Genomic DNA, 23,239 nt, shown 5'->3' on the forward strand with positions numbered 1-23,239 from the left:
TTTGTTCAGTGTCTTATTTAAATGTTTGGAGCGAGAGAATACTGTTAAGTACTTGAATGTCCCTTACTCCACGTTACTATTTGTGTCATATCACCCGGTTCCTTTCAACATTTCCATTGGAAAAAAACTATAGCAATCGTGAAAGATAAAACACCTGGAGTTGAAGCAAAGGGTGTTCCAACTTAGTACATAAGATATGGAAATGCATTGTCTTGATACCTGGTTGTGAAAATCACATGTATAACAGTCTCAATAATTATGAAATCATTTTTTTGTAGTTATGAAAAAATTGAGCTTTAAGTTAATAGTCAGAAACCTAAAATTATGACAGTAAGGAATTAAAAACCGAGCGAGGTGGCGCAGTGGTTAGACACTGGACTCGCATTCGGGAGGACGACGGTTCAATCCCGCGTCCGGCCATCCTGATTTAGGTTTTCCGTGATTTCCCTAAATCGCTCCAGGCAAATGCCGGGATGGTTCCTTTCAAAGGGCACGGCCGACTTCCTTCCCCGTCCTTCCCTAATCCGATGAGACCGATGACCTCGCTGTCTGGTCTCCTTCCTCAAAACAACCAACCAAGGAATTAAATATAAGAAGGAAATCTGACATCAAAATTGAAAAACAGTTTATCAAGACTTTAACACAGAATGTGATAGCTGGAGATTGTTGAAGTCACACGGAAAGCTCTTATAAGCGATGGAAATCTAATTTTAAAGAAGACTGAACGGAAAGAATAGCCAATACAAATGTTCTGAGACACGTCAGTGAGCAGATAATCTTACAACAACTAAGCAAAAACGAAAGACAAGTATTTGGACATCTGTTCACTCTACAAATTTTTAAGGGAAGTAATGGAAGAAAAAATTTTGGGAAAGAAAGCAAAGGGGAGTGTTATTAACAAAGTAGCAGAATATTTATTGGTGGTAACAGAGTGCCAATATTATCTATACCTGAAGAGGATGGCGGTGAATGGATGAAAATGGTGGCAGTGATAAAAAATGATAAATTTTAGGAAAAAATGATTATTTACGCTTTGTCTGGTGAGATGTTCTACCGCTGTATATTGTGGATTTGGCCTTATTTTCTTCGTCCACAACAGCTCCCCCTAAATGAACTCCGTCGCTGGAGACTTTGTATGCTTACTATGATTCTTTGTAAACATATAGCATTATACTAAAGAACTATCAAAACTGAACTGTCAAAATATCTGACAAAAACATTTTTTTACGTTTCGCCACTGCAAGAACTATTATACTTACCGAGACATAACAGAAACACTTTACTATAGATGCAACATGACCGTCACTTGCAATTAGACGTCAGCTGATACTGGCAATAAGTCGAAACAAGGCTGACGTGAAAAATATCAAAAAACATATCTTATTGCAGCGGCTTTGGAGCATTCATTCCCATAACGTTTTATACCAACGTATACCACGCTGCCAGCCCAGCAGAAAGAACAAACATCTCATCATGTTCTATGGCCTTCGGTGAATCATTCGGCACTCACCTGTTGCACTGCCGAAACACTTCGTCCCACAAAAGCAGCAATTTCCCGGATGGATGCATTACATTCCCTCGTTCCAATAATGCGTCCCCTTTCAAACTCATTGATCTGACGCTACGGTTATCACATAGGTCTTCGAGGCAGCCTGAACGTCCGCTCAAGTCACACTGATCCATTACCTTCTGTTTATAGCGACAATGAGAGCTGCAGGCACATTTTACCGGTAGACGGTGTTGCGCAGCGATATCGATGTTGAACCTGAACATGCGGACCGACATGGTTCAAATGCTAATCATTTCCGCTGACCATACTAATGTACATGTCCTGTGAATATGGACGCCCTGTCTCTAGTCGTTCAAGGAGTTCTCTCTGAAAATGAGAGTATTTCCTATCAAGTTTTCGACTGTGAAAGACGTCGACAACGTTCCTACAAGCAGGAGGGTTCCTGATTTATCAGATGCTAGAGAAGGTGGTGAGCCATGGCTGACACATGCTATGCGCTGGATTAAACCTTCATTGCGATTCTGTGTTTAGTCTCCCGCGGTTATCGCGATTATACTGTTATCCTCTCCTTCAGCGAGTGGCAGCAGTGGTGTGTATCGATATTCGCACCTTTGACCTGGCGCTTATAGTTTCCGGCTGGGCGGTGTGCGACCAGTCGTTCAAGGTTTGGCGTAGTTCGTCCGAGGCCCGCTGGCGGTCTCTACGCGGAGTCGAAGTGTGTGGCACTGTTCCTATTACGAGGTGCATTCAAGTTCTAAGGCCTCCGATTTTTTTTCTCCAGACTGGAAAGAGATAGAAACATGCGCATTGTTTTAAAATGAGGCCGCGTTCATTGTCAATACGTCCCAGAGATGGCAGCACCGTACAGCAGATGGAATTTTACCGCCAGCGGCGAGAATGAGAACTGTTTTAAATACTTAAAATGGCGACGTTTTCCTTACTTGAACAGCGTGCAATCATTCGTTTTCTGAATTTGCGTGGTGTGAAACCAATTGAAATTCATCGACAGTTGACGGAGACATGTGGTGATGGAGTTATGGATGTGTCGAAAGTGCGTTCGTGGGTGCGACAGTTTAATGAAGGCAGAACATCTTGTGACAACAAACCGAAACAACCTCGGGCTCGCACAAGCCGGTCTGACGACATGATCGAGAAAGTGGAGATAATTGTTTTGAGAGATCGCTGAATGACTGTTGAACAGATCGCCTCCAGAGTTGGCATTTCTGTGGGTTCTGTGCACACAATCCTGCATGACGACCTGAAAATGCGAAAAGTGTCATCCAGGAGGGTGCCACGAATGCTGACGGACGGCCACATAGCTGCCCGTGTGGCATGTTGCCAAGCAATGTTGACCCACAACGACAGCATGAATGGGACTTTCTTTTTGTCGGTTGTGACAATGGATGAGACGTGGATGCCATTTTTCAATCCAGAAACAAAGCGCGAGTCAGCTCAATGGAAGCACACAGATTCACCGCCACCAAAAAAATTTCGGGTAACCGCCAGTGCTGAAAAAATGATGGTGTCCATGTTCTGGGACAGCGAGGGCGTAATCCTTACCCACTGCGTTCCAAAGGGCACTATGGTAACAGGTGCATCCTACGAAAATGTTTTGAAGAACAAATTCCTTCCTGCACTGCAACAAAAACGTCCGGGAAGGGCTGCGCGTGTGCTGGTCCGCACCAAGACAATGCACCCGCACATCGAGCTAATGTTACGCAACAGTTTCTTCGTGATAACAACTTTGAAGTGATTCCTCATGCTCCCTACTCACCTGACCTGGCTCCTAGTGACTTTTGGCTTTTTCCAACAATGAAAGATACTCTCCGTGGCCGCACATTCACCAGCCGTGCTGCTATTGCCTCAGCGATTTTCCAGTGGTCAAAACAGACTCCTAAAGAAGCCTTCGCCGCTGCCATGGAATCATGGCGTCAGCGTTGTGAAAAATGTGTACGTCTGCAGGGCGATTACGTCGAGAAGTAACGCCAGTTTCATTGATTTCGGGTGACTAGTTAATTAGAAAAAAAATCGGAGGCCTTAGAACTTGAATGCACCTCTTAGTACGAGGTCCGTGCTCACCGACCCTGGACACGGAAGTTGAGTTATGATTTAACCAATCAGCAAGTCAAGACTGTTCACACTGTGTCGTTTGGAGTTCGTTGCCGGCTGTTGGGATATTCCCGCGAGCAACAACGTGCTTTTAAACTCCGGAGGAGTTTCACTGTATTTGGTTATTTGAACTGAAGTGCACCAGCGGATTCTTCCGCCTTGTGGCTGTTAACGTTCCGGTTACCTGCCCTGGCCGTTGACATAAATTTCAGACAGTGTAGTTTCCACATCGTGTTGTTTCTATCCAGCACGGTATGTAGTTTCACAGCTCCGTGTATGATCGGTTGTGGGCGCCAATATCCTCTACGTTGTTCCGTTGAACTCCCTGTTGTGCCCAGGTCGGGTGAAGTGGAAGTTATGTTGTCGGCGGGTCTTCTGATTGTCGGTCGGTTGGGTTGTTGTCGGATCGTGAATGGTTGGCCCGACTGCCTGTCTCACCTAAGCGAGCGTTAGTGTTTGAATTACAGGCCGACCCTCGAACATCTGGGCGCCGTTGTGTGTACTGCCTTGTTTTTTTTTTTAATTTGTTCTTGTTGGTACCTGTATGGCTTCTAGCCGGTTTTGTGTTTTAAATTAGAGTTGTTTTACTCTTAAGGCCTTCAGCCTAGTTTAAAGTACTGTTTCACGTAAGCCCTTTGGCATCTAAAAAAATTTTTTTGAATTTTTAAGTCTTCGGCCTTCAGCCGATTTGAATTTAACTTGTTTACTTTAACCTATTGAATTCCTAAGTCTTCGGCCTTCTGCCGGTTTAAGTTTCAGTTGTTTGTTCTTAAGGCCTTCAGCCTAAATTAAAGAACTGTTTCACATAAGGACTTTGGTATTTTTTTTTTTAAATTAATATTTTGGAGTTTTAAGTGTTCGGCCTTCAGCCGATTTGTAATTAACTTGTTTACTTCAGCCTAACTAAAGACCTGTTTTGAGATAAGGCTTGCCTTTTAAATTTCTGATTATACACCTGTTTTAAGTTGTTGGCCTTACGCCGTTTTTAAATTAACGTGGCTTTCAGCAGGTAATTAAGTCCCAAAGATTGAAGTTGTGTGTTTAAAGAAATTGTCAGTGCCCTTGTAATGTTTGATCAAATAGTAAAGTTACATGTTCGAGTGTAACTAACAGCCCTTTATTTTGGCCCCTTTCCACAATTTATTTTATCTGTTCTGTCCTGCGGGTTAAGCAGGGCATTTCAGGTGGAAGGATATCACAACTCTAATAAGAAACAAGTAAGGAGGAAGAAACGTATTCATGTATTCTGAAATTGGGATCAAGTAGAACACAATACGTATTTAGCTGAGGGTAGCCTTAACCGACTTCGCTGACAGAGCACACTTACCGAAACCATAGATGGCTAAGCAGAATAAAGTCAATGCAGTGACATAGCACTGAACCACGAAAGCTGACCAAGGTGAGAAAGAGGGAGATTGCGGTGAATGGTATCAGGCAGCTGGCGCCGTTGGTTTGCAGTCGCAGCACGAGGTAGCGGCGCTCGCTGAACAAATGAAATGGCGACCATACACGGGCGTCATTTTTGCGTTGTGTCTATGGTGGTGATCAGCTAAACTGCTGCTGCCTACAAAGTGGTAAACACCAGTCCAAGACACCTCCGCGACGGTGACGAAGCTGCTGCTGCTGCTGCTGGTGGTCCGTCTCGAAGCTCAAAGTGGGGATCGGCAGAACGTGCGACCTCCAGACCTTTTGTGACTTACCAGTAGGCTCCAGATCTCAAAAAATAGAGGCACTGCCAAGTATGTGGGAGCGCAGGGGCAAAGACCCACCTGCTGAGACACAGGAAGCCGCCACGTCCTTTTCCCGGCAGATTTCCTATCCTGGCTCTGTTCCAAGCACCGGAAAGACAGACCTTACAGCATCTCCATGCCTCTACAAGGAAGAAGGATGATTGTTTGAAACTCAAGTAATTTTAAACGGGTGTCACAATTTTGACTAAATCATGAACTCACAAAATGATGGCAGAAATTTGTTTCCAGGTTTTGGTTCTTCAATATGTTGTTGTTGTTGTAGTGGTGGTGGTGGTCCACAGTCAAGAGACTGGTTTGATGCAACGCTCCATTCTACTCTATCCTGTGCAAGCTTCTTCATCTCCGAGTAACTACTACAACCTAAGTCCTTCTGAATCTGCTTAGTGTACTCATTCCTTGGTATCCCTGTACGATTTTTACCCTTCACACTTCCCTACAATCTAAATTGGTGATTCCTTGATGCCTCAGAACGTGTCCTACCAACCGATCGCTTCTTCTAGTCAAATTATGCCATAAATTCTTCTTCTACCAAGTTCTATTCTGTACCTCCTCATTAGTTACGTGATATGTCCAACTAATCTTCTGCACTATTTATCATCCATGTTTCACTTCCATGCATGGCTACACTCCATACAAATACTTTCAGAAAAGACTTTCTGACTCCTAAATCTATACTTGATGTTAATAAATTTCTCTTCTTCAGACATGTTTTCCTTGCCATAGCCACTCTTCATTATATATCCTCTCTACTTGGACCATCATCAGTTATTTTGCTCCCCAAATAGCAAAACTGATTTACTATTCGTTTCCTAATCTAATTCCCTCAGCATCACCCGATTTAATTCGACTACATTCCATTATCATCGTTTTGCTTTTGTTGACTTACATGTTATATCCTCCTTTCAAGACACTGTCCATTCCATTCAGCTGCTCTCCCAGGTCCCTTGCTGTGACAGAATTACAATGTCATCGGCAAACGTCAGTTTTCATTTCTTCACCATGGATTTTAATTCCTACTCCAAATTTTTCTTTTGTTTCGTTTACTGCTTCCTCAATATACAGATTGAATAACATCGGGGATAGGCTACAACCATGTCTCACTCCCTTCCCAATGTGTTATAAATCATTTTTATCAGGTTTCTTTTAACTTGGAAATTTCCTTAATAGTTAGAATCACGATTTAATTTTTGAGGAACTCGAAATACGTTTATAGGTAAATTAGTGGTACACTGATGGACTGTTCATTACTGAAGTGCGTTGAATCTGTCGTGTGTGGGATTGTTTATTATTTCTATTCTACTCTTTCTTTGTCTGCATCCTTGCTTGGCGGAATACCCCCGCCTCCAGACGTGGCGGCTGTCGCAAGGTTTAACTGTCTTATAAATCCATATAAGAATTGACGCTGAAATTTCTTTGCCATCGACCTGATGCTCGTAGCCTCGCTGTTACTAACATGTGTGTGTGTCATGGCTGTCATGAAGACGTGCTGCTGAAGTGCTCCTCGCTTTCGATCGTGTTTTGGTGGTATTTTCTTAGAATTTTGTAATGAAAGTGATGTCAGTTATTGCTGTCCTAAGGTACTGTACTGTGCATAAAAATTGTGATTATAACTGTGCAAAATAAGGCATAGGGAGATTTCTCCTCACTGTAGGCTCCTAATCTGTCTTGATTGCTAATAAGTTAATGAATACCTCTCTCAATTACAGTTTTTCCGAAGTTCAATTAGGAAAACACGTTTTACTATTTCCGGTAGTTCTTGGAAAAGTGTTTTATGTGTAGACAATGTGACTGAATTGAGCAGAAATGGATGTTAAAAACTATATATGCCAACGTATTTTAGTTTTGGCGGGATAAACTAGTCTGCCATTGGTTCCTTACGTAGTGACGTAATTTTGGCGGTTACAGTTCTGGCAGGTCATCTCACCGTTTGTTGGTGATTTGCTGAGCGCTCTTCTACGTCATTGCGCAGGGAAGTCCCATGATTGGCGGTTCCCCTTCTACTATCCTATTCGCTGAAAGAAGACTGACTTCATTTCGGCGGGAAATTTTGTATTTGTTGGTTTCTAGCGTGGAAGTCGATTTGTTGAAATCATAGCAACGTCATCTTGGCTTAAATGTTTTATTGGTTGACCAAACGAACGTGGTGGGAGAGTATTTTATTTGAAGGCGAGCCGATAACAACTCGCAACACGTGTCTTACCGGGCACAAGGGAATTTACGCGGGAGAAACGTGCGCAGACCTACAGGACAGTGGACGTAAAAGAGGCACCAAAGGAGCGGCTCTCTACTGAAGCTGCACGGACAAGATGTAAAAAAGCAAGGTACACCACCATGTACCTCGAAAAAGAGTGAAGAAGCACATGGAAACAAAATGGCAACTTTTGATACACCGAAACGTACATCAAACGCCGAGAAAATTACCGCAGTAGAAGAAACACTTAGCGATTTTGCGGCCGAATTGAAAAGCAAGAAGGTTTCCACCAATGTTTCCCAGCTCGTGAGAAACAGAATCTGGGCATTAGTATTGACACAATCGAGACTAGAAGGAGAGATAGACGTACTGAATACAGGAAACACCCGACTTCGACAACAAGTAGAAGTGCTCACTACAACTAGAGCACTACATGACTCGCAGTCCACCGAGGCCCTCCAACAGGCGAGGCTCGAAGGCCAAATAGACATGTTAAAAGAGGAGAATGACAGGCTGAGACAACAAGTGGATGAGCTGCTGCGCGAAACTGTACCAGACGCAAAACAGAAAATACAAAATTTAGAAGATGAACTGCGAAAAGCATGAGAGGAAAACAGCCACCTTCAAGGCGTTGGAATAAAAACGACACAGACTTTCGCATCTGTAGTTGCAGTAGCTAACCCAAAACAACGTAAAACGGTTGCAAAGATGGAAAAAGCCAAGGAAAAGCAGGCTACAACACTATTTTTTAGACCTACAAACAATCAAAACACTTAAGATGTTCGGGACGCATTAACAAAAGAAATAGATTCTCAACAAGAAAAATTGAAGATCATGGCCATAAGAACCACACCAACGGTCATGATAGTGGAAACAGCATCCGAAGAAGACTGTAAAAAGTTACAGGCAAGGGCAGAAACGATGCAATACATTAGGTGTGAAGAAACTAAAAAACGACGACCAATACTTATAACTCATTGGGTCCCAACTACAGTTACGGAGAGTGAATTTCTCTTACAGTTTTATAGACTAAACATGGAAGGAAATATTAGCGAAGAAGAATTTTCTGAAGGGGCGAAGATCACATTCTAAGCAGGGCAGAAGGGGAGGACCACAACCAGCATAGTGTTGGAAGTTACACCAAAGATAAGAACAATTCTTTTGAATCAAGAACGAGTTTTTATAAATTTCCTGGCACTGTATATTGAGGACTACGATACAATAAGCAAATGTTTTAAATGCTGTGGGTTAGGGCACACAACTAAGTACTGTGATGATGAACAAATAACCTGCGCCAAGTGTGGGGAGAAGGGACATAAAAAAGTTGATTGCTTGTCAAGCGAGCCCCCAGTAGGATACATTCCATGTAAAAGAAGAAGCAAAGTTTGTAATAAAGGAGGAAGCTCAGATTGCGCAACATACAAGATGCTGCACGACAGACTGATCGCTAAAATTCAATATGAATAGAGAGGAAAACGCAAATATATTTAGGATACTACAGTTAAATATGAAGAATAGCATCATGTTGAGCATCGAGCTTCCTAAGGCAATGGAGGAGACACGAACTGATATAGCATGTTTGCAGGAACCATATTCAAGAAACGGCAAGCTGATATGTATCCCAAGTAATAGTAGAGTGATAACAGGAGATACACCACCGATGGTAGCATTGGTAGTAAAACCAGCAGATATAACTATTACTAAAATTACTCAGTTAAGTAATACTCATGCAACAACAGTAGAACTGAAAAGAGGAAATGATACGTGGATAATAGCATCCTTGTACGCCCAATACTCCCATGGCATAGAACCATATGCGGATTGGATTAAGATGGTGGCGGAATATGCAAGAGGAGGAAAATTGCTCATCGCAGCTGATACTAACGCTAAGTCAACCCTTTGGCATGCAAACACCACAGATGATAGAGGAAGAATCATCAATAAAATCCTCGCTGAGCACAATCTATACATTTTAAACAAAGAGGGAGAACCACGAACATTCGACAATGGCAGGTCACAGAGCGAGATAGATCTAACTATAGTAAACGATGAAGCTTTACAACACTGCCATAGGTGGGACGTGTGCCCAGAGCTGGTACATACTGACCATAATGGGATGGTGATAGAGTTACATGGGACTCTAGAGACCAGTAATCGAGAAGGAAAGCCGTGCAACCTGAAGAGAGCAAACTGGCCTAAACTGAGACAGATAGTAGAATTAGCTGACCTTGCTTCAAAACGTGGTAGTGTGGACTACAGAATCCATGTCCTCACGCAACTGTTAGTAAGGGCACAGGAAGAAAGCATTCCAAAGCACAACTGAAGGCCCAAAACACGAACGCCATGGACCAACGAATCATCCCTACTCCGAAAAGATATTAGGAAGAAACGCACATTTTATCAAAAGGCGATAACCATACAAGATAAAGAAATCAGATTGGCTGACTATCGTGATTCGAAAGCAAAATATAAAGAAAAATTAATGGTCACAAGGAAACAGCATTGGGAAAATTATGTCAAAACACAACTAGTTGAAAATATCTGGGGCACGCCATATAAGCTTTTGACAGAGAAGATTAAATCGCCCACCATACTGTCTACACTGACACAAGAAAATGGGAACATGACAAGAGGATGGAGAAGCACTGCGGAATATCTGCTTTTTTAACTTTTACCGTACGATGACGCGACGTCAGATAACCCAGAACACGCGAATATGCGACGAGGTTTTAATGATGTCTATCTGACAGAAGCAGTAGCTCCCCCTTTCGCGAATGAAGAAGTACAACGGGCAATTCTCAGTATGAAAAGCCGGAAAGCACCGGGCCCGGACAGTATACATCCGGAGACATTACACCAAGTAGCTGTACAGATAACGCCTTTCTTGACAAAGGTTGTAAACGAGGCACTATCGGAAGGGAAAATACCGGCTTCGTGGAAAACAACAAACACAGTGATAATAAAAAAGGCAGCCGATAAAGACCCTACAAATCCGAGGTCATACACTGTAAGTAGGCTGTTTTGGCTTTTATATTGGTAACGCCACGTAGCCCTCTGTATGAAAATCACTGGCTGTGCTGTGTGCAGTCTGTGGCTGGTTGGCATTGTTATTGGAATATTCGCCATTGTAGTGGGCAGTTGGCTGTTAACAGCGCGTAGCGTTGCGCAGTTGGAGGTGAGCCGCCAGCAGTGGTGGATGTGGGGAAGTGAGATGGCGGATTTTTGAGAGCGAATGATCTGGACGTGTGTCCATCAGAAACAGTACATTTATAAGAATGGATGTCATGAACTGCTATATATATTATGACTTTTGAACACTATTAAGGGAAATACATTGTTTGTTCTCTATCAAAATCTTTCATTTGCTAACTATGCCTATCAGTAGTTAGTGCCTTCAGTAGTTTGAATCTTTTATTTAGCTGGCAGTAGTGGCGCTCGCTGTATTGCAGTAGTTCGAGTAACGAAGATTTTTGTGAGGTAAGTGATTTGTGAAACGTATAGGTTAATGTTAGTCAGGGCCATTCTTTTGTAGGGATTTTTAAACAGCAGATTGCGTTGCGCTAAAAATATTGTGTGTCAGTTTAGTGTTGATCGGAATAGGTAAAGAGCAAAATGTCTGAGTACGTTCAGTTCTGCTCAGCTGCTTGAAAATCAAATAACGTAAGGGATTTACCAGCACAGTAATTGACTAATTTTTCCAAGCGGACGTTTCAACAGGCCCATATGCCTATTAAACATGCCGGCGAAAGTTCAAGAAAGACCATTATGCAATCGTCTGCAAGCCCACAGAGAGCTTCAGGGACTTAGCGAGCATCAGTCGGGTTTTCGCAAGAATAAGTCAATAGATGACGCCATCAATCAAGTGCTTCCAATTATTAATGATACTGACAGGAAATATGCAGTAGCAATACTGATAGATATACAAGGAGCATTTGACAACATGTGGTGGCCTGGATTATTCTTACGGCTAAGGGAGCTGCAGGTACTGGGAACCCTGTACCACAGTTTGAAAGATTACTGCCGAGATAGGGTTGCCCAATGGAAAGAAGGCAACAGAAAGGTAGTCAAGAAAATAACAAAAGGATCCCCACAAGGATCTATCCTAGGGCCCCTATTCTGGGATATTACAATTGAGCCACTTCTCATCCTCGTGGAAGAAAGCGTCAACACAGAAGGGATCGCGGGCTATGCTAACGATCTAACAGTTTTAGTGACGACGAACTCAAGAGCCGAACTGGAAACAAAGGCAAATGACACCCTGCTTGAAATGAACAACTGGTGCCAGAAATATAAGTTAACAATAGCCCCAGCAAAGACGTCATATATGTTGATGAAAGGAAACCTACAGCGGAATCCAGTGATAAGATTAGGTACTAATAACATTGCCAGGAAGAAGGTAACTAGATACCTTGGAGTCCAGTTAGACGAAAAACTATCATTTATGCAGTATATTAAGCTGACAACAGATAGCTATTCTTCATAAACTCGCCAGAATAAACACTTTAGAGTATAGGATGCCACTAAGAATGATCAAGACGTATTACTATGCAATATACGAGTCGATAGTGAATTTTGCCTCTAGCACGTGGGCACACAGATTATATCTATCGACATATGTGACAAACGCCAGAAGTGGTCAGAGGAATGTGCTCCTGCGGCTATCTGGCGCCTTCGGAACAACATCTACTGAAGCCCTATGTGTAGTGCTTGGCACGTATCCTATAGATATAACAATCAGATACAGAGCGGCAGCGTATTGACTGAGACGTGGACAGAATCACAAAGTTCAGGAGATAAATGACGATGATATCCCAACCAGACACGACTTAAAGCGATGGAGACTGATGGAGTGGCAAAGGCAGTGGGACGCCAGTGAAAAGAGCAGGCGCGTGTATGAGTTTTTTCCCAATACCGAAGAGCGCCTAAAAATGAGACATGCTGACCCATGCGTAGGCATGATGCATTTCCTTACAGGTCACGGACCGTACCTAACATACTTTAACCGTATACGTCAGGACAGAGCTGCCAATTGCACATGTGGAAACGTGGGCACATCAGAGCATGTTGTTCTCCAGTGAAATAGACATGAACCAAGTGAGGCGGTACAACTGCTACAAGACGATGTGAAGCAAGCGCGGCGGGACCCTGATAAATGGAAGTTAATCATTGACACAGCAGACAGAGTGTCAAGGGCCCTTAAGGAAGAGTACAGGAGAGAGAGGCAACGCCAAGCTGCGCAGTTCCGGCCACAGCAACGACAGACACTCCAGGACGACAGTAACAGCGAGGAAACAGAGGGAGATAGCACCGACGAGAGCTAACACGATGTGTTATACCAAGAACTGTAAGGTTGTAATGCTCTGAAGGTATACATAGATATTACAGCTATGATGTACTAATTGTAAGTTTTATGACTGACTGATTGCAATTTTTATGAATTGACGCAGTAGTAATATGTTAAGTTTTTAACTTGCGTTTGAAAAATTTAAGCTAGTGACTGAACAACATTCTCAATGTCAATATTTATGCCAATGGCAAGTTTTATGTTATCACGTCCTAGATAGGTAAGGTTTTAATGTGTTAAAAGCAAGTAACAACTGAACAACCATATACATATGATATCTATTAATGTTAAGTTTTATATTCACATAATCAAACATTGGTAAAATTTCAATGGTCACAATAGAAGTAGCAAATTAATATGAGCACGAAATAAGTCTGTCTCAATTTAAAATCTGCACTCTTGATAAATGAACTGTAAGCGTAAGCATAGTTAACTTAAACGAAATTTTATCAGTGCACTCTTGCAAGTTTAAGACAATAATCTTCAATCATTAATTAACTTTACACAATATCTCAACTTAAAACTAACTTTAAACTCTAGAATTGTAATTTTGTCAAATCTTTGTATATTCATTTTCTAATAAGTATTTATGGCTGCAAATCAATACTCAGAAAGAGGGCATAGTGGTCCACCTCCACGTTCGTGGGGCACGGGCAACGACACACAGAGTATGATCGTAGCACTCTCTGTGTGTCGGCTAAGAGACCAGTCCATAGGCTAGAAAGGACTCGTCTTATGTATAAAGATGGCGGGCTATTACAAAGAGTAGCAGCAGTGGAGAAAAAAGTGTTACTAACATTCCTTCGTGTGAACGCTAAAAGACGGAATTCAAGTTGAGCACTTAAAAAAGTAAACACAATTTGTTTAAAAAAGTGTTCCCTATTCCGGCCGAAGGTAGTAGTGTCAAAACTAGAAAAATAATACCATGGTAATATGTCCCTAAGCAAATACTTTCTGAGATATTAATCATTCTGTCCCATGATAGACGCCTGTGTGCTGAAACTGCAGGAGGCGCTACCCACGACTCATTCTTTAGTACTCTTTAGGGAAGAAACACTAACTCGTATGAACACCCACGCTTGCCCCTAACTTGTTCACAGACATGAGATACACGCCTCTGTAAGGGGCGCACATTGTGGATGGGCTAAGGAACACACCAACGCACTTGTGTTCTGATAGCCAGAAATGTAAGGGATTAAACTTTTCACTGCCGATTTTTTTTTCAGAGTGAAAGACGTTAATGTATGGTTATTTTAATTAATTTCCCAGCGTTTCGTCTTGGATTGCAGAGGTTGGAGGGACGTTCTCGTAGTATGTTCATTAGTACCTCTGCGGTTTCAGAGGGTGACTGTGCAAAATATATGAGGCATACAGAAAACAGCCACACGTAAGTGGACAGAGCGTCTCTACAAGTTTTCAACTGACTTTACAGGGGCTTAATATGGACCCCATTTGTGAAGCGGCAAACGTCAATACGTGCGTGCAGTTCACTGACAAAAAATGTCCGTGAGGGCGGGACGGCAGCCCGCTTTGCAAATTTGTTTATTGGGTTGCCTATCTGCACGCACGAACTACACTCATGCTCGTAAATTAAGGATAATTGCAGAATGTGGTGCCACACAACGTGGCATTAGATAAAACTGACGCTAATAGCATAGGCATACAGGGAACACACACGACACACATTTGTAAGTCCACGGTATTGGTAATAAGTTGAGAAAACCGTCCAGAAACACTTGCGCTACAAAACGCCACTGTTTCCTGCGCATGTATCCCGACATCAGTATGTGATATGATCACCATGCACACGTACCTAGGCTGCACAAGGGGTTGTCAAACTCTGGATGAGGTGGTCGAGCAGCTGCTGGGGTATAGCCTCCCATTCTTGCACCAGTGCCTGACGGAGCTCCTGAAGTGTCGTAGGGGTTTGAAGACGTGCAGCGATACGTCACCGAGAGCATCCGAGACGTGCTCGATGGGGGTTTAGATCTGGAGAACAGGCAGGCCACTCCATTCACCTGATATCTTCTGTTTCAAGGTACTCTCCACGATGGCAACTCGTTGGGGCTGTGCGTTATCATCCATCAGGAGGAAGGTGGGACCCGCTGCACCCCTGAAAAGGCGGACATACTGGTGCAAAGTGGCGTCTCGATACACCTGACGTGCTACAGTACCTCTCTCAAATACATGCAGGGGTGTACGTGCACCAATCATAATCCCACCCCATACCATCAAATCGCGACCTCCATACAGGTCCCTTTCAAGGACATTAAGGGGTTGGTATCTGGTTACTGGTTCACACCAGATGAAAACCTGGCGAGAATCACTGTTCAGACTATACCTGGACTCGTCCGTGAACATAACCTGGGACCACTGTTCCAATGACCATGCACTGTGTTCTTGACACCAGGCTTTACGGGCTCTCCTGTGACCTGGGGTCAGTGGAATGCACCTTGCAGGTCTCCGGGCGAATAAACCATGTCTGTTGAGTCGTCTATAGACTGTGTGTCTGGAGACAACTGTTGCAGTGGCTGCGGTAATTTCCCGAGCAAGGGTACCGTGGCCGTCTGCGGGCACTGATGGTGAGAAATCGGTCTGTTTGTGGTGTTGTACACTGTGGACGTCTCGTACTGTAGCGCCTGGACACGTGTCCTATCTGCTAGAATCGTTGCCATAATCTTGAGATCACACTTTGTGGCACACGGAGGCCCAGTGCTGCGACCTGCTGTGTTTGACCAGCCTCCAGTCGCCCTAGTATTCTACCCCTCATAACGTCATCAATATGCGCTCTTTGAGCCATTTTCAACACACAGTCACTAATAGCACGTGTGAAAACGTCTGCACACTTACTCGCTGCACCGTATTCTGATATGCAGCAACATACCTCTGCGTATGTGGACTACTGCCAGCGCCACCGTGCGACGACCGCAGGTCAAATGCACCGCCTGGTCATACCCCGAGGAGATTTAAAGCCGCAAACCACCCACCAGAGCCTTGTTCACCATGTATCAACATTACCGTTAATTTATGAGCATGAGTGTAATTCGGTACGATAATACTGGGAGGGGCGGAACTGAGGTTTAACAATGAAACATGAGCACAGTACGATCTATAGGTGCAGTCTGTAATTATAAAAGCTGTTGTTGTTGTTGTTGTGGTCTTCAGTCCTGAGACTGGTTTGATGCAGCTCTCCATACTACTCTACCCTGTGCAAGCATCTTCATATCCCAGTACCTATTGCAGCCTACATCCTTCTGAATCTGCTTAGTGTATTCATCTCTTGGTCTCCCTCTACGATTTTTACCCTCCACGATGCCCTCCAATACTAAATTGGTGATCCCTCGATGTCTCAGAACATGTCCTACCAACCGATCCCTTCTTCTCGTCAAGTTGTGCCACAAGCTCCTCTTCTCTCCAATTCTATTCAATACTTCCTCATTAGTTATGTGATCTACCCATCTAATCTTCAGCATTCTTCTGTAGCACCACATTTCGAAAGCTTCTATTCTCTTCTTGTCAAAACTATTCATCGTCCACGTTTCACTTCCATACATGGCTGCACTCCATACAAATACTTTCAGAAACGACTTCCTGACATTTAAATCTATACTCGACGTTAACAAATTTCTCTTCTTCAGAAACGCTTTCCTTGCCATTGCCAGTCTACATTTTATATCCTCTCTACTTCGACCATCATCAGTTATTTTGCCCCCCAAATAGCATAACTCCTTTACTACTTTAAGTGTCTCATTTCCTAATCTAATTCCCTCAACATCACCCGATTTAATTCGACTACATTCCATTATCCTCGTTTTGCTTTTGTTGACGATCATCTAATACCCTCCTTTCAAGACACTGTCCATTCCGTCCAACTGCTCTACCAGGTCCTTTGCTGTCTCTGACAGAATTACAATGTCATAGGCGAACCTCAAAGTTACGCAACATTATCACCCTTCGCTTTACCAGTGCGACATTAATTCGTAGGAATGACATGCAGCAAATTCCTAATGGTTTTCTGATAACCATCCTAGGACACAGACATGGCAAAGCTAGTGAAAGATAAGGCTAGGTGAACGGAGAGACCTTGTTACTGGAACCTAACCCCCAATCCTGTGCTCGTTAAACGTATGTGTCAGGTACTGTCGTACGATACGTATAAAACTGTGGTGCCCCGTCGTGTATAAACGACACCCCTTGTGTTTCAGGAACGTTAACGCTCTCCAATGGCGGAGGTAATTTATTGCGCAGAAATTGGTGGTAACATCCTTTAGTTAGGGTTCCGTGCCTCGACCAGTAAAACGCAAATCGTTATAGGATCACTTTGTTGTCCATCTGTCTTTCGTCTGTCTGTCTATCCGACTGTTAAGAACCATGTTTCTGAGGAACGGGGAAACATATCAAGTCCGAGCATAGGTCGCGTACTGAGGTCTATAGTCCCTCGTGGCGTAATAAATGGAAGCTTCAAGTCAAGGCAGTCGAAAGGTATGGTCATTTATGTCACATGTTTTGATACGAACTCACTTATCAAAACATATAGTGAAATAAATCACTGGTTCTGCACATCTGGGATCCGACAGTTTGTTGGCAGGTTTGTGGAGGTATGTGGCGCTAGATGTCTACGCACAGGTCAAGTAATTCGCTTAAAGAGCGGGACACTGATTTGCATATTCGCTGACGGCGCCAGATAGCGACCCAGATGGATTCCGTAGGATTTACATCAGCTTAATTCAGTCGCCAAGACATCAACGTGAGTTCACTGTAATGCTCCTCAAACCGCAGTAGCACGATTCTGGCTCCTAGACAAGGACAATTGTACTGCTAAAAGATGACATTGCCATTGGGGAATACATCTAGACGAACGGATTCACGTGGTTCGCAGCTGTCAGCGTGTATTCCATTACTACCGTAGGTCCCATGCAAGCGCGGGAGAACGTCTCCCATAGCATAATACTGTTCCTACGAGGCTGCGCACGTGACGCGCTCCACGTTTCCAGCCGGCGTTGACCTCGATGACTGTATTTGTGTAGTCGACAATCGACCTAATGTAGCAAAAATGTGATTCACCTGAAGAGCTGACAATTTGGCACTGATAGACGGTCAAATGCCTATGGCCTCGTGTCCATGGCAATCGCTACCGACGATGTCACTGGGTCAGCATGTGAACACGTAGGGGTGGTCTGCGGCAGAGCTCCGTGTCCAACAATGTTCGATGAACGGTGTGCTCCGAAACACCTGTGCGTGCACCAGCACTGTGCTGATTTGACACAGATGCCACAGATCACCATCCATCCTACGTTACAGAGCACACAAGCCTCCGAACCCCACATTCTGTGAAGAGTCGTGGACTTCGAATCATTTAGCATCAAGTGGTACCTATACTGTCCTTATAAGTCTTTCCCTAGATGCTCAGGCTAGTAGCAAGTGAAAATTCGACCAGCTTCCCGTCTTCATATACTTGTTCACAGGCTCTGCGTAATAATAATAGTCTGACCTTTGTCAAACTCGCCTATCTCAATGGATTTCCCCATTTGTAGCCCATATGTTTGCTAGCGTGATGCCCTGTCTGGTCTGCTCCGCTTACTTTTGCTACCTCCTCATGTGCCCGCAACGCCACCAGGCCGAATCCAACGTCGCAGTGGGCAGTGATAATAATGTTTTGGCTCATCAGTGTATGTGGCATACTCAGGCCTATGATCCTTTGGCGGTGTAGAAAATTTGAGCTTCTACCTCAGCGGAATCCAAAGATGCCGCCATTTATGTCACATATTTTGATACTGGCAAACGCACTCATCAAAACCCATACGGCACGTCCCATTGACATAGAATCATGAAATTTGGGAAGAATAATTATTTTACGGCACAAGTACAGCAAAAAGATCAAAAAATATTAAACTGTAATTAAATCACAAAAAAAAATTGTTCTGTGATTTGTTACCCTACTTGCAACATGTAATTCAAACATTGTCGAAAGTCTTGGAATTCATAGGACTGATGCCTTGCCAGTATCGGTGACGATATCAGGCAAGAATCGTCGAAATTATCGATTTCCGAGATGGATGAACTGTCTGTAGACGTAATAAAGTCAAGTACGGAATCCTCAGTGCGCGAATGCTTCTCACGCCTGGCGAATTTCTTTACCGATGATGCGACAGATCTCATGAGTCTGTTACCCATGGTTGATGCCCACACATTGGTACTGAAGTTAGCCTCAAACCTTCGGTCCTCGTCGTATCGAGGACATGCATCTGCCTACACTTGGTTACTGTATTCATTTATTATCTCAGTCCTCGAGGATCCCGCTTCACCAGTAAACAAAATCGCGGCTGTGATCTTTGTATCTTCAGTACTCCGTCTTAGTAGCCATTGGCAGAACTTTACCTGCAATCTGGAGTGTTGGTCTTGTGACCTGACACTTGCGCAGTGATCTGGGTAAATTAACTGACATTGCAGAGTAGACCAAGCGTGAGAGTATTTTATGTCTTCAGCTGCTCCAACTCCTAGCACACCTGTTTCAAGGCCATCTTTTGTTCATCGCAACACTCGTTCGTCCGTATCTTGAGCCTAAACTGTGATGCGTCTACCGTGAACTCTTGTATCTGTGAATCGTCCTGTGACTGAAAGTTTTTCTTTTTTTTTCCTTTTGTCAAATGCAATGTGACAATGTAGATATAGTTCACTGTACATGACTCGTGCCTGTAGATTAACGCCATTGGCTAGACAGCAGCTGGGTACCACGTCTGATACTCTAAAGCCGCCCTCCCACAGGACGTGAAAATGTCCGTGAATAAGAAGCTGGTTACGTCATAGCGTGCAATCCTGCGTTCCATTGCACTGCGAAGCGTGAAAGGAAGAACCTGCCACGGCAGATTTTTGCTTCGTGGAGAGGAATGTGGCCAGCGAGATGTGTCACCGACTTCGTCACAAACACAAGCAGAACTTAGGAGGTACCATATTGTTATGCAGTTAAACTCCGTACTCAGTGTTTTGCTTTTTAGTTATACAGTACATAGTATGAACATACGCTGTTTCAAATCATCGGCATAATGAGGATCTCGAGACAAGTAGTCGTCTTAAAAATGGTTTGTTGTAATGCAATGACAGGAAACTACAAATCGGTAATTAAAGGCTTCCTGTATTTGATGCTTTAGGTGTTATACGTTGTGTGCTTCGAAAGTACACCGTTTTATTCCAACGGCACAATGATCAGCTATCAAAACAGCGTCGTTTTGAGTACAGTACGTCACAGATAAGTACCAAATAGTGGCATTTGTAGATACAGCCATTGCACAGTGTATACAACATAGATAAGCTGTAGCCATGTTGAGGCTATAGCGTAGTGAACACTGAAGGGAAAGGTAGTACGTTCGCATCTAGCTACATCCATCCACTGTTATTTTTCTCTTTCTGTTTTCTTACAGGTTTTGGATTTTTCTTATTAATTTATGGTTCAAATGGCTCTGAGCACTATGGGACTTAACTTCTGAGGTCATCAGTCCCCTAGAACTTAGAACTACTTAAACCTAACTAACCTAAGGACATGACACACATCCATGCCCGAGGCAGGATTCGAACCTGCGACCGTAGTGGTCGCGCGGTTCCAAACTGTAGCGCCTAGAGCCGCTCGGCCACCCCGGCCGGCCTTTATTAATTTAATAGAGGTACTATCTCAATAGTCGATGTTTTTTATTATAAATGTCTGCTGCTATTCTTGTTGTGTAGGCCAATGACAGGAACGTTTTCCCAATGGTCTGAAATCTTAAAGTGACTGCCGATGGATGTCCGGAAGTAAACACAAGTTGCACCCTTTGTTTGCTATTATGAAACATTGTGTAAAATGCATAAGCCTATCTCTTGGTTTATCGACTGCATATTTGTATCTTGCTGGAATACAGGGCGACATTTTTCCATAGTGTAGAAACTCTAGGCATTGATCGATGAGAGGATATGGAACAAAAAAGTGTATTGAACTTATGTCCTGAAATGCACGATTTCCATACTAGAGACCATTTATCCAATCACACTGTTTTTATAGAGAAAGCGGTCAATACGCGCTGTGCCATGCAGCCACAGTTACAGTATGTGTTGAAAATGGTTTCCATGTGCTTCAACGCATGCGTGCACGCGCCGCAGCATGTTCTGTCTCACACGTTGACATCGGTCAGGCTGCATCCGAACAGTGAGTGTCAAAGCAGCATGAATACGCTGGAATGTGCCTTGCATACACGATACTTTTGAGCTGCCCCATTACCAAAAATCGCTCGGGTTGCGATCGGGTTGAGATCAGGTGAAGCAGTAGGCCATGCAACTGGACAACGTCATCCGATTCATCGATCGAGAAAGACATGATTGAGATGAGTCCGGACATTAACGGCGGAGTGGGAGGGGGAGGAGGACACGGTGACATAGCAGAGACATAACCCTTCGAATCATCAATGGCACCTCTTCCAGCAAGGGAGGTGAAGACTCCCACTAGAAACGCTGATATTTCCTGCCTGTAAGGCGACGTGGAAGGAAGACTGGTCCCAAAATACGGTCGCCAATTATCCCGGGCCCCACAGTCCGGTTGCACAGATGCTGATGATTCGCTGTCACCATACCATGGGGTTCTGCTTACTATCCCACATATGACTGTTATTAAAGTTGAAGATACCACTCCCCGTAGCCCGCCGTCGTGGCAGAGTGGTTCTAGGCGCTTCAGTCTGGAACCGCCCTGCTGCTACGGTCGCAGGTTCGAATCCTGCCTCGGACATGTGTGTGCTGTCCTTAGGTTAGTTAGGTTTAAGTAATTCTAAGCGTAGGAGACGTATGACCTCAGATGTTAAGTCCCATAGTGCTCAGAACCATTTGAATTCCCCGTAAAGCTGGCCTAATTTGTGAATAGGATGGATGACACTAACCCCAAAATCTTGGTTGCCTGGTGAAGAAACCAGTGACAGAATTGCTTCCAATGTGGAAAATCTGTCGCTAGTAAGCCCTGCAGACGCTGTAAGTGACAATTGTCATGGAGAACGTTTCCACACGGTCGTCTGGCTTACCCTGTACTGGCGGACCAGCTGCCTGGTACTGACATGGCGGTCGGCTTCCACAGTGTTAGTCATATTTTCCTGCAAGTCTGGTGTCCGAACATTTCAGGTACGTCCTTCATGACTTCCCGCTTCTTGAAACGACCCTGTCTCAGACAAACGGTGAAACGCTGCTGCAAACATTGAACGCTGTGATTGTTGTCGGCGGGGACAGGTCTCCTGATACAACCTTGCTGCCTGCCGCCCGTTGCCATTTGCCTTTCCGTAAGTAAAGCAGGGAAGTAAGGGAAGCAGTGGTTGGGAAGGGAGTAAGACAGGGTTGTAGCCTCTCCCCGATGTTATTCAATCTCTATATTGAGCAAGCAGTAAAGGAAACAAAAGAAAAATTTGGAGTAGGTATTAAAATCCGTGGAGAAGAAATAAAAACTTTGAGGTTCGCCGATGACATTGTAATTCTGTCAGAGACAGCAAAGGACTTGGAAGAGCAGTTGAACGGAATGGATGCTGTCTTGAAGGGAGGATATAAGATGAACATCAACAAAAGCAAAACGAGGATAATGGAATGTAGTCGAGTTAAGTCGGGTGATGCTGAGGGTATTAGATTAGGAAATGAGACACTTAAAGTAGTAAAGGAGTTTTGCTATTTGGGGAGCAAAATAACTGATGATGGACGAAGTAGAGAGGATATAAAATGTAGACTGGCAATGGCAAGGAAAGCGTTTCTGAAGAAGAGAAATTTGTTAACATCAAGTATAGATTTAAGTGTGAGGAAGTTATTTCTGAAAGTATTTGTATGGAGTGTGGCCATGTATGGAAGTGAAACATGGACGGTAAATAGTTTGGACAAGAAGAGAATAGAAGCTTTTGAAATGTGGTGCTACAGAAGAATGCTGAAGATTAGATGGGTAGATCACATAACTAATGAGGAAGTATTGAATAGGATTGGGGAGAAGAGAAGTTTGTGGCACAACTTGGCCAGAAGAAGGGATCGGTTGGTAGGACATGTTCTGAGGCATCAAGGGATCACCAATTTAGTATTGGAGGGCAGCGTGGAGGGTAAAAATCATAGGGGGAGACCAAGAGATGAATACACTAAGCAGATTCAGAAGGATGTAGGTTGCAGTAGGTACTGGGAGATGAAGAGGCTTGCACAGGATAGAGTAGCATGGAGAGCTGCATCAAACCAGTCTCAGGACTGAAGACCACAACAACAACAAGTAAACACCATGTCGGCAAGCGCTCGGTTCGAATACGGAACCCTTGTGTACAACGCTGTATCACATCCACTACAAGGTGAGGCAGCAAGAGAAG

This window comes from Schistocerca piceifrons, chromosome 8 (assembly GCF_021461385.2).
Source record: "Schistocerca piceifrons isolate TAMUIC-IGC-003096 chromosome 8, iqSchPice1.1, whole genome shotgun sequence".
Lineage (NCBI taxonomy): Eukaryota > Metazoa > Arthropoda > Insecta > Orthoptera > Acrididae > Schistocerca > Schistocerca piceifrons.